Here is a 15,488-nt window from a genome sequence, read left to right on the forward strand (position 1 = left end):
TAAACAAGATGTACTTAATTGATATTTATAGGACATTCCATCCAAAAAAAACAGAATACACTTTCTTCTCAAGTGCTCATGGAACATTCTCCAGGATAGATCATATCTTGGGTCACAAATCAAGCCTCAGTAAATTTAAGAAAATTGAAATCATGTCAAGTATCTTTTCCGACCACAATGCTATGAGACTAGATATTGATTACAGGGTAAAAACTGTAAAAAATACAAACACATTGGAGGCTAAACAATACACTACTAAATAACCAAGAGATCACTGAAGAAATCAAAAAATATCTAGAAGCAAATGACAATGAAAACACAATGACCCAAAACCTATGGGATGCAGCAAAAGCAGTTCTAAGAGGGAAGTTTACAGCAATAGAATCCTACCTCAAGAAACGAGAAACATCTCAAATCAACGACCTAACCTTACACCTAAAGCAATTAGAGAGAGAAGAACCAAAAAAACCTCTAAGTTAGCAGAAGGAAGAAATCATAAAGATCAGATCAGAAATAAATGAAAAAGAAATAAAGGAAATGATAGCAAAGATCAATAAAATAAAAGCTGGTTCTTTGAGAAGATAAACAAAATTGATAAACCATTAGCCAAACTCATCAAGAAAAAAAGAGAGAAGACTCAAATCAACAGAATTAGAAATGAAAAAGGAGAAGTAACAACTGACACTGCAGAAATACAAAGGACCATGAGAGATTACTACAAGCAACTCTATGCCAATACAATGGACAACCTGGAAGAAATGGACAAATTCTTAGAAAAGCACAACCTTTGGAGACTGAACCAGGAAGAAATAGAAAATGTAAACAGACCAATCACAAGCACTGAAATTGAAACTGTGATTAAAAATCTTCCAACAAACAAAAGCCCAGGACCAGATGGCTTCACAGGAGAATTCTATCAAACATGTAGAGAAGAGCTAACACCTATCTTTCTCAAACTATTCCAAAATATAGCAGAGGGGGGAACACTCCCCAAACTTATTCTATGAGGCCACCATCACCCTGATACCAAAACCAGACAAAGATGTCACAAAGAAAGAAAACTACAGGGCAATATCTCTGATGAACACAGATGCAAAAATCCTCAAGAAAATACTAGCAAACAGAATCCAGCAGCACATTAAAAGGAGCATACACCATGATGAAGTGGCGTTTATCCCAGGAATGCAAGGATTCTTCAATATACGCAAATCAAACAATGTGATACACCATATTAACAAATTAAAGGAGAAAAACCATATGATCTTCTCAATAGAGGCAGAAAAAGCTTTTGACAAAATTCAATACCCATTTATGATAAAAAAAACTCTCCAGAACGTAGGTATAGAGGGAACCTACCTCCACATAATAAAGGTCATATATGACAAACCCACAGCCAACATCGTTCTCAGGAACAAGACAAGGTTCCCCAGTCTCACCACTATTATTCAACATAGTTTTGGACCTTTTAGCCACAGTAATCAGAGAAGGAAAAGAAATAAAAGGAATCCAAATCGGAAAAGAAGAAGTAAAACTGTAACTGTTTGCAGATGACATGAGAAGATGACATGCTACCAGAAAACTACTAGACCTAATCAAAGAACTTGGTAGAGTAGCAGGAGACAAAATTAATGCACAGAAATCTCTTGCATTCCTATACACTAATGATGAAAAATCTGAAAGAGAAATTAAGGAAACACTCCCATTTGCCATTGCAACAAAAAGCATAAAATACCTAGGAATAAACCTACCTAAGGAGACAAAAGACCTGTATGCAGAAAACTATAAGACACTAATGAAAGAAATTAAAGATGATACAAACAGATGGAGAGATATACTATGTTCTTGTATTGGAAGAATCAACATTGTGAAAATGACTACATTACCCAAAGCAATCTACAGATTCAATGCAATCCCTATCAAATTACCAACGGCATTTTTCACAGAACTAGAACAAAAATTTTCACAATTTGTATGGAAACACAAAAGACCCCAAATAGCTAAAGCAGTCTTGAGAAAGAAAAACGGAGCTGGAGGAATCAGGCTCCCTGACTTCAGACTATACTACAAAGCTACAGTAATCAAGACAGTATGGTACTGGCAAAAAATATATATATATAGATCAATGGAACAGGATAGAAAGCCCAGAGATAAACCCAGGCACTTATGGTCACCTTATCTTTGATAAAGGAGGCAAGAATATACAATGGAGAAAAGACAGTCTCTTCAATAAGTGATGCTGGGAAAACTGGACAGCTACATGTAAAAGAATGAAATTAGAACACTCCCTAACACCATACACAAAAATAAACTCAAAATGGATTAGAGACCTAAATGTAAGGCCAGACACTATAAAACTCTTCGAGGAAAACATAGGCAGAACACTCTTTGATATAAATCACAGCAAGATCTTTTTTGATCCACCTCCTAGAGTAATGTAAATAAAAACAAAAATAAACAAAGGGGACCTAATGAAACTTAAAAGCTTTTGCACGCCAAAGGAAACCATAAACAAGACGAAAAGACAACCCTCAGAATGGGAGAAAATATTTGCCAACAAAGCAACTGACAAAGGATTAATCTCCAAATATACAAGCAGCACATGCAGCTCAATAACAAAAAAACAAACAACCCAATACAAAAATAGGCAGAAGACCTAAATAGACATTTCTCCAAAGAAGATATACAGATTGCTAACAAAAACATGAAAATATGCTCAACATCACTAATCATTAGAGAAATGCAAATCAAAACCACAATGAGGTATCACCTCACACTAGTCAGAATGGCCATCATCAAAAATCTACAAACAATAAATGCTGGAGAGGGTGTGGAGAAAAGGGAACCCTCTTGCATTGTTGGTGGAATGTAAATTGATACAGCCACTATGGAGAACAGTATGGAGGTTCCGTAAAGAACTCAAAATAGAACTACCATATGACCCAGCAATCCCACTACTGGGCATATACCCTGAGAAAACCATAATTCAAAAAGAGACGTGGACCACAGTGTTCATTGCAGCACTATTTACAATAGCCAGGACATGGAAGCAACCTAAGTGTCCATCGACAGATGAATGGATAAAGAAGATGTGGCACATATATACAATGGAATATTACTCAGCGATAAAAAGAAACGAAATTGAGTTATTTGGAGTGAGGTGGATGGACCCAGAGTCTGTCATACAGTGTGAAGTAAGTCAGAAAGAGAAAAACAAATACCATATGCTAACACATATATATGGAATCTAAAAAAAAAAAGAAAAAGAAAAAAAAAGGTTTTGATGAACCCAGGGGCAGGACAGGAATAAAGACACAGAGAATGAATTTGAGGACACAGGGAGAGGGAAGGGTAAGCTGGGATGAAGTGAGAGAGTAGCATTGACATATATACACTACCAAATGTAAAACAGATAGCTAGTGGGAAGTAGCTGCATGGCACAGGGAGATCAGCTCGGTGCTTTGCGACCACCTAGAGGGGTGGGATAAGGAGGGTGGGAGGGAGACGCAAGATGGAGGGGATATGGGGACATACGTATGCATATAGCTGATTCACTTTGTTATACAGCAGAACTAACACAACACTGTACAGCAAGTATACTCCAATAAAGATGTTAAAAAATAAATAAATAAATGCATGTCAGTGCCCCTAATTTTTTGAATGATACTAGTCCATAAAATCCAAAAACCTGGAAATCACTGTAGCAGGCTACAAAGACAGGGGAGGTTTTCAGTAAGGAACTCACAAGATGAGCTTTGTTTTCTAGATGTCAACTAAAATGTCAGCCTTATGAATTATGAACTCTCCTATCTATAACCCCGTCAAAAAAGGGCAGGAGACCAGTACTAGTTGGCAAGACTGTTAAAAATATTTACCATGGTAGGAATAGCAAAGTACAATTTAAAAAAAATATTCCTAGGCAAATGTGATTTTCTTCATCAAGATTATTTAGAAGTCCATTTATTTTTAACACATTTTAAAAGAGGTAATTAACATTCGGCTATTTCATCAACAATGAATCCCTGTATTTACCAGATAGTTATAACTTATTCTAAGAACTACACAGAAACCATGATTTGACCATTATTCTCAGTTAACCATTCAAAAAACACTCACTGAGTCAGGAACTTGGGGGTCAAAGAAGTATACAAAGGTGAAAAATACATAAAACCTGTCTTCAAAAATCTCAAAGTCAGTCTAATTAATAAAGCACATACTCAAGAAATATTTATAATACAACATTTTAAGTGTTACAATAGAGCATTTTACAATGTGTGAGGGAGGAAGTCCTAATATTGAGATTCCAGGAGTTATTTTAATGAATTTCTGAGCTACATTCAACAAATTCTAGCATACCACAGATAACATGCAAGACCAAAACTCCAGTTTGATCATAAAGTATTCCAGATAAGTAGGACTTCTCAAATAGGCCTAGGACTTCCCACCAGCCTGATCAAAACTTTTTTAGAACTGTGATGTATCCTAAGACTTCACAGATACCAGACCTGCATCATGGTCTGAAGGCTCTCCCTACCTACTCCACTCCCTCCCCCTTTATCCTTCCTAACTCTAGGAAGGATACCTAAGAACAAATCTCTTGCATGTCTAATCTAAAAAAAAAACCAAACTCACAGAAAAAGAGATCAGATTTGTGGTTGCCAGAGGCAGTGAGTAGGGAGTGTGGGAATTGGGTGAAGGTCGTCAAAAGGTACAAACTTCCAATTATAAGATAAATAAGTGCTGGGGACGTAATGTACAATATGATGACTATAGTTAACAATGCTGTATGGTATATTTGAAAGTTGTGAACAGAGTAGATCCTAAAGTTCTCATCACAAAGAAAAAAATTTTTCATAACTAAATGAGGTGATGGACGTCAACTTATTGTGGTAATCATTTCACAATATATACGTATGTCAAGTGATTATGCTGTACACCTTAAATTTATACAATGTTGTATGTCAATCATATGTCAATAATACTGAAAGAAAAGAAATCTCTTGCATGTCTAATCCTCTCTTAGCATCTGCTCTTTGGAGGACCCGAAGTAACACAAGCGGTGTTCTGTTTATCTATCATTGCATTTAAGACTGCCCTAAATCGTCACTTAAAACAACAATTATTTTATTAAATCTCATGATTTTGTGGGTCAGGAATGCAGGCAAGGCTCCACGGGGTAATTCTTTTGTTCCATCAGGCAGATGGGCTGGTTTGGAGGGTCCAAGATGGGTGCGCTCATATGTCTGCCACTTTGGTATAGATGGCTAGAAATCTGGGCTCAGCTGGCACTGTCAACCATATGGCCCACATGTGCCCTCTCCAGTATGGAGATCTTAAGGTGGTCAGACTTCACACATGTGGCTCAGGGCTCCAAGAGCAAGTGTTCCCACAAACAAAGAGAAGCTGTAGAGCCTTCTAGACACATAGCATCACTTCTGCTATACCCTACTAGTCAAAGTAATCACAGGCCACCCAGAGTAAACATGAGGGGGAACACCTCCCGCTTTGATACAAGAAGTGCCAAAGAATTTGCAGTCATGTTTTAAAACTGCCACATGGGGTCACCCTTCCTCTTACAAAACCATCTATCATTTAAGCCAGGGGAGATTAATTCTAGCTGAAAGTATACTTGCTACAATAAAAATGCTATATGTATCAGCAGAATTAAGTTTTAGTTTGCACTCTCGTTTGCCATCACAGCCCAGATGTCAATACCCCGATGAACAAAAAGGGAATTCAGAGTGCTTTACTGTTCAGGTGTAGACCTGTAGACCATGACCCTGGTGACCACAACTGTTTCTTTGGGGGTAAATTTTTTACTTTCTGCATGTATTGAAGGCTGTCATGCAACATGACCCCTGCCCACTTATTCAGTGATCATGCTAAGTGTGTGAAAGAGTTACTCCCATTACTAGCAAGCATAAAGAGGATGGTGAATTGCCCTTTGGCTTGACTCCAACTAAGGGACAGCTGTGAGCTACTATTGCAACTTTAATTGGTGAGAAAGAAGCATGGTGTTGTGATTACCAAAGGATAATGGGTTAAATTTTAAGGAACAACACAGTCTTTCATCCCTGATTTCTTTTGCTGAAGCATTTTCCTGAGGATTATAGACTTTAGGGCCAAGAACCAATGATTCTCCTTGGATATAAAGTACCTAAGTAAGGGTGGACTTGCTCTCTTAGACTTTAATAGTAATGATTGTCATTTGTTTTATGTGTATGTGTATGGGCTAAACATTCACATGGAAGAAGCCTTGAGAACTACCTCAGCATCAGAGCAAATACATTCGACAGGCTTCTTTTTCTTGCTTCTCAGGTTAGCAAATACACCTAGCCCTGAATAAAAACAAGCAGCTATGTAGAAAAGTTTGGGAACCTTAAATAACGAATTGGACTTCTATTCAAACTTAATACCTAATATACTTTTTTGGTTATCTATAACTAGATCATATTCAGGGATGAATCTACCTCAAAGTAAGTAGATTACAACCTCTATCTAAGGAATCATTCTGGTATAAAAACATGATTAATCTAATATATTTTAAAACTTCTTCTCCCCCATGACATTGATAAGAAAAGTGTAGTTCTTGACAGAAAAGGCAGTCTATGAGTTAATTGTTCTGAATTAGAAGCCTAAGGATTAGCACCATCACTGGCACATAAAGGTTGTCTGATAAATTTATTTGTTGAATGGTTGAATGATTGAATGAATGCAGTATTTGAATTAACTTGCTCAATTAAAATTTTCATTTTAGACATCTTCCAAAAGATGATGGTATAAATCAAGAATGATATGTAAGGTGGATGCTAATTTAAATTTGAAATACTTTAATGGTTTCTATTCAGCTTATTAAGGATTAATACTTAGAAGATGTTAATTATAACTTACCTAGGACAGATTTCCTTTGAACCTCATTTCTTATATGTTCATATCAGATAATTAGTCCTTTTTAGCTAAACCCTAATATTCTGGTTATATCGATATCACAAACAAAGACTAAAGGATATCATCTTAATTACTTTCAGGCAGGGAATTTAGCTGCTTTGTTAGTACCCAGAAGAGTATGTGACAAAGAGTAGGGCACCCATTCAATATTTTCTGAATGAAGGAATTAATGAATGTATATATTAGTGGCCTGGAAAAGCGTTGGCTAGAAATTGACTTTTTCCTGAATGATTTCTCCATGTGCTGGGCTTACTGGAATAATAATTGCTAACATGTAAATGCTTAGAAGAATTACTTGGAATACTGTTCCAAGCATTCTGGTGGTTGTTGAATATATTCTTTGGGTTGTCTATTGCTACATAGCAAACAAACCCCAAACTTAGTGTCTTGAAACTACTACAACCATTTTCTAACACATAATTCTGTGGCTTAACTAGGTAGTTCTGCTAGTTTTGTTTAGGGTCTCTCATAAGTCTTCAGGCAGATGGTGGCGGGGCTAGAATGCCCAAGATGGCTTCATTCACATGTCTGGTGCCTTAGCAGGATGGCTGGAGAGCTGGGACCTCTCTCCCCACAAATGGTCTCTGCTATACGCAGTGACTGAATCCCCGGACCTACTGCTTCCAAGGAGGAAGAAGTAGAAGTATCACTTCTTCCAAGTGCTACTGGTTAAAGCAGCCACAGTGCCAGTCAGCCCAGATTCAAAGTGAAGGAAAATAAACTCCATTTCTCAATGGGAGAACACAAACAAAAAATGTGTAACCATCTTCAATCCACCCTACATACTTACATTCTAATCATTAGAGCAACCCTGAAAAGTAGGTATTATTTTCTCCATTTCTTAAAAGAGGAAATTCTCACAGCCAATAATGGCACTTGGATTTGAAGCTACGTTTGTATATTTCCAGCCTTTTTTACTGCCTCTCCAAGAAGATAACACTAAGGATACATACAAAATAAAAACAAACAAAATTACTGTATATCTAATTCTGTGTCTGGACTTGGTCACTTGTTTTATTCTTGTCCCTGCAATTGAATCATCAATCAGAGCCTCATATTGCTTTTTGCCTCCAAAGTCTGCCCCTTCAGGTTTTCCCATCATTGTTGTCGACCAAAAAAAGAACAATCATTCTTTATTCAGCCTGGCATTCCTTTCTTTTCACAACCCAGAAATGGTTCAGCCACCAGCGCATCACCAGTCCTCGGTTCTTTGATTGAGCCTATGCTCCCCTGAGTTTACCATGAAGATTTCAGCTCCAGGGTAACTTGCCCTAATAACACAATCAATTTCTCTGGTGACATGTCCTCCGAGAATGCAAAGTAGTTTAATACTGGCCTAACAATCATAATTCTTCCCTACCCCAAAGTCCTAAAGATAGTTGATATGTTCTTCTAGCAATTTTAATCTTTCATATTTAGCACCTTACTTACTTTTATATTCTGGAGTTTATTTTTATACTTTGCCTGAGGTAGGAATCTTTTAATTTTTTTCATATAGTGAACCAAATTTTCCTACAAAATATTTAAATAACCCAAATTCCCATGTGCATTTTTCTGAGTTCTATTCTGTTCCACAGTGCATTTGTATGTTTCTATACCAGTACCACATTGTTTACCTAGGGTGGCTGGGTAATATGTCTAAATAGCTAGTAGAATGAGTCTGTCTCTTCCCTGCTTTTCTTTTTCATGATTGTCTTAATCAGGGATCAGGGAACTGCAGCCCATGAGCCAAACCCTGCCCGCTGACTATTTCTGTAAATAAAGCATTATTAGAACACAACCACATGCATTTGCTTACATACCATCTACGCCTGCCTTTGAGCACTACAACGGCAGAGTTGAGTAGCTGCATCCTGCCACCAAAGCCTAAGATATTTATAGTATCTAGCTTTTTTACAGAAAAAGTTTGCTAACCCCTGGTCTAGGTGACTCATTACCTTGAATTCTTCTACATAAATTACAGAATCATTTTGGCAAGACTCCCAGTTCCAAGTTCTTGATTGCAAGCAACAGAAACTGGTTCTGTATAGTTTAATGCAAAACAAATTTATTGGAGAAGATATCAGTGAGTTCACAGAAGTTCTCAGGAAGGAGGTTATAGAAGAAGCCTCACAAGTGGGCAAGAACCAAGGGAGGCCTGGCAGTAGCATGACAGACAAGGCTACAATGCAGGGGACACCTGGTTAAGATGCCACCATGCCACCACAGTGAAAAGCCTTCTGAACTCTCCCCGCACCACTGTAACACTCACTCAAGATTCAGAGTCCTGGGAAGGAAAATTTTATGTCCGAGCTGGGATCACATACTCATGTGCTAGCTTCCAAAGAGTGAGAAGGAGTGTCTGACCCTTCCTCTACTTCCATAGAGGGAGAAGGAGTGTCTGACCCTTCCTCTACTTCCATAGAGGGAGAAGGAGTGTCTGACCCTTCTACTTCCATAGAGGGAGGTAGAGTCCTGCCTTCCATCACGAGTTTTGATGGTTCATTCAAAATATGAAAGGAGCAGTATCTCCCCAAAGGTAGCTATGACTTTGCTTGGAACTGCATTACATTTGGGGCAACTTGTTATGTCTAAATACTGCATTCTCATTCATGAAGATGGTTCACCTCACCGTTAATTCAACTCTTTCTTTAGGCCCTTTTGCAGAGTTTTTAAATGCTCTTCTGTAATGGTCTTGTGAGTTTTTATCCAGTTAAGTCCTTGAAGTTTTCCAGTTTTGTTGTTGTTGTTTTGGATGATATCTTACTATCTTCTTGATATTAATATTGCTGGTATTGAGGAAAGCTGCTGATTTTGGTATGCTGATCTTATAATCAGCAAACTTACTGAACTCTCTTATTACTTCTAAGAGTCTGTTGATTTTCTTTAGTCTTCTATGTAAATGATCATGACACTTGAAAATGACAGTTTTATCTCTTCCCAGCCAATCTTGTATTTCTTAGTGTTATTTCCTATCTTAAAACATTGGCCTGAACGTCCAGCATTATGCAGAACATTGTGATAGCATATATTTTTGCATTGTTCCTAATCTTAAGGCAAATGCTTTTCAAGTTTTTCCAGGTAAAAAGATAAATACCTTTCTATCACATTAAGGGATGTTCCCTTCTATTTCTACTTTAAATCATAAATAAGTATAAAACTTTAAAGAATGCTTTTTCTGCATCTGCTGAAATGTATTTCCTTCTTTAATTTGTTAGTATGGGAAATTATATTAATAGATTCTTTTCACATAGAATTTTCTCCTTGCATTCCTAAGAATTAACCATAATTGGTCACAATATATTACATACTTTTTTTTTATTTTTGAATTTTATTTTATTTTTTATACAGCAGGTTCTTACTAGTCATCAATTTTATACACATCAGTGTATACATGTCAATCCCAATCGCCTAATTCAGCACATAACCATCCCCACCCCCCCGCAGTTTTCCCCCCTTGGTATCCGTACGCTTGTTCTCTACATCTGTGTCTCAACTTCTGCCCTGCAAACCGGTTCATCTATGCCATTTTTCTAGGTTCCACATACATGCGTTAATATACGATATTTGTTTTTCTCTTTCTGATTTACTTCACTCTGTATGACAGTCTCTAGATCCATCCACTTCTCAACAAAGGACTCAATTTCGTTCCTTTTTATGGCTGAGTACTATTCCATCGTATATATGTACCACATCTTCTTTATCCATTTGTCTGTTGATGGGCATTTAGGTTGCTTCCATGACCTGGCTATTGTAAATAGTGCAGCAATGAACATTGGGGTTGCATGTGTCTTTTTCAATTATGGTTTTCTCTGGGTATATGCCCAGTAGTGGGATTGCTGGATCATATGCTAATTCTATTTTTAGATTTTTAGGGAACCTCCATACTGTCCTCCATAGTGGCTTTATCAATTTACATTCCCACCAACAGTGCAAGAGGGTTCCCTTTTCTCCACACCCTCTCCAGCATTTGTTGTTTATAGATTTTCTGATGATGCCCATTCTAAATGGTGTGAGGTGATACCTCATTGTAGTTTTGATTTGCATTTCTCTAATAATTAGTGATGTTGAGCAGCTTTACATGTGCTTCTTGGCCATCTGTATGTCTTCTTTGGAGAAATGTCTATTTAGGTCTTCTGCCCATTTTTGGATTGGGTTGTTTGTTTCTTTAATATTGAGCTGCATGAGCTGTTTATATATTTTGGAAAATAATCCTCTGTTCATTGGTTCATTTACAAATCTTTTCTCCCATTCTGAGGGTTGTCTTTTCGTCTTGTTTATGGTTTCGTTTGCTGTGCAAAAGCTCTGAAGTTTCATTAGGTCCCATTTGTTTATTTTTGTCTTTATTTCCATTACTCTAGGAGGTGGATCAAAAAAGATCTTGCTGCGATTTATGTCAAAGAGTATTCTTCCTATGTTTTCCTCTAAGAGTTTTATAGTGTCCAGTTGTACATTTAGGTCTCTAATCCATTTTGAGTTTATTTTTGTGTATGGTGTTAGGGAGTGTTCTAATTTCATTCTTTTACATGTAGCTGTCCAGTTTTCCCAGCACCACTTACTGAAGAGACTGTCTTAGCTCCATTGTATATCTTTGCCTCCTTTGTCATAGATTAGTTGACAATAGGTGCGTGGGTTTATCTCTGGGCTTTCTATATCTTGTTCCATTGATCTATGTTTCTGTTTTTGTGCCAGTACCATATTGTCTTGATTATTGTAGTTTTGTAGTATAGTCTGAAGTCAGGTAGCCTGATTCCTCCAGCTCCGCTTTTTTCCCTCAAGACTGCTTTGGCTATTAGAGGTCTTTTGTGTCTCCATACAAATTTTAAGATTTTTTGTTCTAGTTCCGTAGAAAATGCCATTGGTAATTTGATAGAGATTGCATTGAATCTGTAGATTGCTTTGAGTAGTATAGTCATTTTCAAAATGTTGATTCTTCCAATCCAAGAACATGGTATATCTCTCCATCTCTTGGTATCATCCTTAATTTCTTTCATCAGTGTCTTATACTTTTCTGCATACAGGTCTTTTGTCTCTCTAGGTAGGTTTATTCCTAGGTATTTTATGCTTTTGTTGCAATGGTAAATGGGAGTGTTTCCTTAATTTCTCTTTCAGATTTGTCATCATTAGTGTATAGGAATGCAAAAGATTTCTGTGCATTAATTTTGTATCCTGCTACTTTACCAAATTCATTGATTAGCTCTAGTAGTTTTCTGGTGGCATTTTTAGGCTTCTCTATGTATAGTATCATGTCATCTGCAAACAGTGACAGTTTAACTTCTTCTTTCCAATTTGTATTCTTTTATTTCTTTTTCTTCTCTGATTGCTGTGGCTAGAATTTCCAAAACTATGTTGAATAACAGTGGTCAGAGAGGACATCCTTGTCTTGTTCCTAATCTTAGAGGAAATGCTTTCAGTTCTTCACCATTGAGAATGATGTTTGCTGTGGGTTTGTTGTATATGGCCTTTATCATGTTGAAGTAGGTTCCCTCTATGCCCACTTTCTGGAGAGTTTTTAACATAAATGGGTGTTGAATTTTGTCAAAACCTTTTTCTGCATCTATTGAGATCATCATATGGTTTTTATTTTTCAATTTATTAATATGGTGTATTACATTGATTAATTTGCATATATTGAAGAATCCTTGCATCCCTGGGATAAATCCCACCTGACCGTGGTGTATGATCCTTTTAACGTGTTGTTGGATTCTGTTTGCTAGTATTTTGTTGAGGATTTTTGCATCTATATTCATGAGTGATATTGGTCTGTAGTTTTCTTTTTTTGTAGTATCTTTGTGTGGTTTTGGTATCAGGGTGATGGTGCCCTCATAGAATGAGTTTGGGAGTGTTCGTTCCTCTGCAATTTCTTGGAACAGTTTGAGAAAGATGGGTGTTAGCTCTTCTCTAAATGTTTGATAGAATTCACCTGTGAAGCCATCTGGTCCTGGACTTCTGTTTGTTGGAAGATTTTTAATCACAGTTTCAATTTCATTACTTGTGATTGGTCTGTTCATATTTTCTATTTCTTCATGGCTCAGTCTTGGAATATTATACCTTTCTAAGAATTTGTCCCTTTCCTCCAGGTTGTCCATTTTATTGGCATAGAGTTGCTTGTAGTAGTCTCTTAGGATGCTTTGCATTTCTGCAGTGTCTGTTGTAACTTCTCCTTTTTCATTTCTAATTTTATTGATTTGAGTCCTCTCCCTCTTTTTCTTGATGAGTCTGGCTAATGGTTTATCAATTTTGTTTATCATCTTCTCAAAGAACCAGCTTTTAGTTTTATTGATCTTTGCTATTGTTTTCTTTGTTTCTATTTCACTTATTTCTGCTCTGATCTTTATGATTTCTTTCCTTCTGCTAACTTTGGCTTTTGTTTGTTCTTCTTTCTCTAGTTCCTTAGGTTTAAGATTAGATTTTTTATTTGAAATGTTTTCTTGTTTCTCGAGGTAGGCTTGTATAGCTATAAACTTCCCTCTTAGAACTGCTTTTGCTGCATCCCATAGCTTTTGGATTGTCGTATTTTCATTGTCATTTGTCTCTAGGTATTTTTTGATTTCCTCTTTGATTTCTTCAGTGATCTCTTGGTTATTTAGCAACGTATTGTTTAGCCTCCATGTGTTTGTGTTTTTTACGGTTTTTTCCCTGTAATTCATTTCTAATCTCATAGCGTTGTGGTCAGAAAAGATGCTTGATATGATTTCAATTTTTTTAAATTTACTGAGGCTTAATTTGTGACCCAAGATGTGATCTAACCTGGAGAATGTTCCATGAGCACTTGAGAAGAAAGTGTAATCTGCTGCTTTTGGATGGAATGTCCTATAAATATCAATTAAATCTATCGGGTCTATTGTGTCATTTAAAGCTTCTCTTTCCTTATTTATTTTCATTTTGGATGATCTGTCCATTGGTGTAAGTGAGGCGTTAAAGTCCCCCACTATTATTGTGTTACCATCGATTTCCTCTTTTATAGCTGTCAGCAGTTGCCGTATGTATTGAGGTGCTCCTATGTTGGATGCATAGATATTTATAATTGTTATATCTTCTTCTTGGATTGATCCCATGATCATTATGCAGTGTCCTTCCTTGTCTCTTGTGACATTCTTTATTTTAAAGTCTATTTTATCTGACATGAGTATAGCTACTCCAGCTTTCTTTTGATTTCCATTTGCATAGAATATCTTTTTCCATCCCCTCACTTTCAGTCTGTATGTGTCTCTAGGTCTGAAGTGGGTCTCTTGTAGACAGCATATATATGGGTCTTGTTTTTGTATCCATTCAGCAAGACTGTGTCTTTTGGTGGGAGCATTTAATCCATTCACATTTAAGGTAATTATCGATATGTATGTTCCTATGACCATTTTCTTAATTGTTTTGGGTTTGCTTTTGTAGGTCCTTTTCTTCTCTTGTGTTTCCCACTTAGAGAAGTTCCTTTAGCATTTGTTGTAGAGCTGGTTTGGTGGTGCTGAATTCTCTTAGCTTTTGCTTGTCTGTAAAGCTTTTGATTTCTCCTTTGAATCTGAATGAGATCCTTGCGGGGTAGAGTAATCTTGGTTGTATCTTCTTCCCTTTCATCAGTTTAAGTTTATCATGCCACTGCCTTCTGGCTTGTAGAGTTTCTGCTGAGAAATCAGCTGTTAACCTTATGGGAGTTCCCTTGTATGTTATTTGTCATTTTTCCCTTGCTGCTTGCAATAATTTTTCTTTGTCTTTAATTTTTGCCACTTTGATTACTATGTGTCTCGGCGTGTTTCTCCTTGGATTTATCCTGTATGGGACTCGCTGTGTTTCCTGGACTTGGGTGGCTATTTCCTTTCCCACGTTAGGGAAGTTTTCTACTATAATCTCTTCAAATATTTTCTCTGGTCCTTTCTCTCTCTCTTCTCCTTCTGGGACCCCTATAATGTGAATGTTGTTGCATTTAATGTTGTCCCAGAGGTCTCTTAGGGTGTCTTCATTTCTTTTCATTTTTTTTTTCTTTAGTCTGTTCCGCAGCAGTGAATTCCACCATTCTGTCTTCCAGGTCACTTATCCGTTCTTCTGCCTCAGTTATTCTCCTACTGATTCCTTCTAGAGTAGTTTTCATTTCAGTTATTGTATTGTTCATCTATGTTTGTTTGTTCTTTAATTCTTCTAGGTCTTTGTTAAACATTTCTTGCATCGTCTCAATCTTTGCCTCCATTCTTTTCCCGAGGTCCTGGATCATCTTTACTATCATTATTCTGAATTCTTTTTCTGGAAGGTTGCCTATCTCCACTTCATTTAGTTGTTTTTCTGGGGTTTTATCTTGTTCCTTCATCTGGTACATAGCCCTCTGCCTTTTCATCTTGTCTATCTTTCTGTGAATGTGGTTTTTTTCCCACAGGCTGCAGGATTGTAGTTCTTCTTGCTTCTGCTGTCTGCCCTCTGGTGGATGAGGCTATCTAAGAGGCTTGTGTAAGTTTCTATATTTCTTTGTTTAATCATTACTGAATTTAGTTAGCCACTACATATTACGATTCTTGCACCTTTGTTCACAAGTGAGACTGGACTGTAATCTATGTTTATTGTACAGCTTTTATTAAGTTTTG

The sequence above is a fragment of the Eschrichtius robustus genome, chromosome 11, assembly GCF_028021215.1.
Source record: "Eschrichtius robustus isolate mEscRob2 chromosome 11, mEscRob2.pri, whole genome shotgun sequence".
Taxonomy (NCBI): Eukaryota; Metazoa; Chordata; class Mammalia; order Artiodactyla; family Eschrichtiidae; genus Eschrichtius; species Eschrichtius robustus.